At 47.7% G+C, this 2,500-nt stretch overlaps 1 pseudogene across 1 annotated transcript in view; it reads right to left on the bottom strand.

Annotated features, from left to right (window-relative positions):
• Nucleotides 1–807: 807 nt before the first annotated feature.
• Nucleotides 808–2,500, bottom strand: part of LOC147620612 (protein EXORDIUM-like 3 pseudogene) — a 1,966-nt pseudogene continuing 273 nt past the window's right edge. The window contains exon 1 of the transcript XR_015269957.1: nt 808–2,500. This exon is cut by the window's right edge and continues 273 nt beyond it. The product of XR_015269957.1 is annotated as a protein EXORDIUM-like 3 pseudogene (transcript).

Here is a 2,500-nt window from a genome sequence, read left to right on the forward strand (position 1 = left end):
TTAGATAAACATAATAAATAAATATATATATATATATATATAATGTGTTATATACAAATTATATATAGTCGAACATATATATTTAATGGAAATGCAAAAAACATTTTGGTACCATATTATTAAGGTTTAGTTTCTTTTTAATAGGATAGCCTATTTGAGGTATACTCAATGTATTTAATGGAAATGCAAATAACATTTTGGTGTCATTATTATGATGTTTATTTTTTTGGGAAAACATTTAATATACATTAGTCGTTGCAAATATTTACATACAACCATCTTTTTACGACTTCAGACAACTTTTCTGAGCTCACCTCCTATTCCAAGAAGTACTATTCACATCCAACATGTTCCAAGCCATTCTTACTAGTGTGGTTTCTTTTTAAAAACATTTACGAAGGCTTGTAGCGGCGTTCACATTAGCCGGCTTCTTTATTTTATTATTTTAAAAAAACATCCGGGTTGCCAATCTTTCACTAAAATATTTTACTTCCATTTCTTGAATTTTTCTAGGAGATTTTTTTTTCTTCATCAATTTTAGAAATCTTCTAGGCTAAGCTGAACCGACGGAAGTGAAGTCATTTTGCTTAAGCCTGCTCAGTGCCTGCAGGATCAACGCCCGCTCATCAGCCAAATGCTGCGTGCTCAGTTGCTTGTTGGCAATTTCGTCTCAATTTGCATTGGATAATGCTAAGATGAACCATAATGCATTGAATAATGCCTGCTGAAGGGTCTTCCCTCCCTAAGCGTCACATGCATGCGCTTGCTCTTACTCCAGGGACGAGTGGCCCAACGGAAAACAATATGGAGACCCAAAAAAAAAACGATTGCTTGTATACTTCCTTTGTTGAGGTAGCTGGGGAAACAAAATTAATTTAACATACGGCCGGCTGCACAAAATCAAGATTTGTGCAAAAAGTCTCCACTTTGTATGAGCTGTGTGTTGTGTTTCTGTCTGTGTGGACACTGTGCACTTCTATGGTTGAGCAGAGTCTGGCAGAGCTAGAGATTGTAGTTGCGGTGCAGATAGTTATCTGGAGGGCGATGCGTTGGGGCCATGGCAAGCCTTCATGACGGGATTCCAAAGCCATTGAACGAGGAACCTTCTTCCTCGAATGCCATTCACATTGTAACTGGCACCCAGCTCGTCTTGGGACACCATGCCAGCGTACCCCCCTCCGGCACCGGTGCCATACATGCCCTCGCACAGATCGGCTATCTCCGTGGGCGCCTCCGGATCGGACCCGGCGAACCACGCATTGATCAGCGGATTGGAGGACATTTCTGCCAGCTCGTGCCCCATCACACTGATCATGCCATCCACTCCTATGTCCCCATTGGGTGCCTTGAATGGCTTCACCGCACTAGCCATGTAGAAGGGGATCGCAAATGGGTAGGCGCAGGTCTCAGGGCATTGCTTTGCAGAATTCCCAATCCATGCGTAGGGCAGAGTGTAGCCCACGATCGACGAGTACGTGAAGTAGTGAAACCCGCACGCCGCGCTGCAGAAGTCTTGCTGCACCACGTCCTCGGAGGTGAGCACCATGTAAACCCCTCCCCTGGGATCCACAGGGAGGGAGCCATTGTGAGGCTTGAGCGAGCTCTTGATGACATCTTGGGTGGTCATCCTGGTGAGAGTCTTGCCATGCGAGTAGAGGTCGGTGCGCTCAGCAGCGATGGCGAGGGAGTTCGAGATGTGAGCCCCCGTCTGGTCTGTGTAGAGCTGGACTGTACTCCACCAGGAACGCACAGACGGGGCAGGGGCCGGGGAGGCTATGGAGTGCAAGAAGTCTCTGATGATGGCTTGTTGAGAAGGTTGCCATCGTCCATACCAGATGAGGTAGACGCGGATTTTGGGTGTGAGGACGGGGCCGTTATGGTATCTCATATCGATGAAAGAAGAGGATCCCTCATTGGCCTTTGAGAAGCGAAACAAGGAGGAGGTAGATGGGGAGGGCGAGGAGAGGATGGAAGAGATGAAGCCGGTGATCAGAATCACTGCAAGAAGGTGGGGGGCAGCCATTGCTGTGTGGAGAAGCCCGATTGAAGGCAGCTGAGCTCTTGAAAGAGGTTTGGGGGGGGGGGAGTGGGAGTGAGAGAGAGAGAGAGAGAGAGTGAGTGAGTGAGTGCAGTGTGAGCAGAGAGATTTTATACCTTGCTGAAACCGCCAGGCGGCTTTGTCCAACGGGCGCCCCACTCCCAAAAAGCGCCCGCGCCATAACTGTAGACCCCACTACGCCCGTGAGCTGGCTCCCTACTATCATGTGAAATGTCATATTTTGCAAGCTGCGTAAAGCTGGCCTTCCTCTACAGCTCCGTCACACTTGGCTCTTATCTAGACTGCCAAACGAGCGCATTAGCCTGCCACGTAGCCGCACAGCTGGGTGGAGCATGACTGGCAGCGCCGGTTGCGCGTTTTGTCCGCGGGGTAAAGTCGAAACACCCTATTAAAATTAACCGGGAGTAATATCTTGGGCAAATCAATTTGTACTGTGTTTGT

This window comes from Cibotium barometz, chromosome 31 (assembly GCF_041138505.1).
Source record: "Cibotium barometz isolate CiBa-2024 chromosome 31, ASM4113850v1, whole genome shotgun sequence".
Taxonomy (NCBI): domain Eukaryota; kingdom Viridiplantae; phylum Streptophyta; class Polypodiopsida; order Cyatheales; family Cibotiaceae; genus Cibotium; species Cibotium barometz.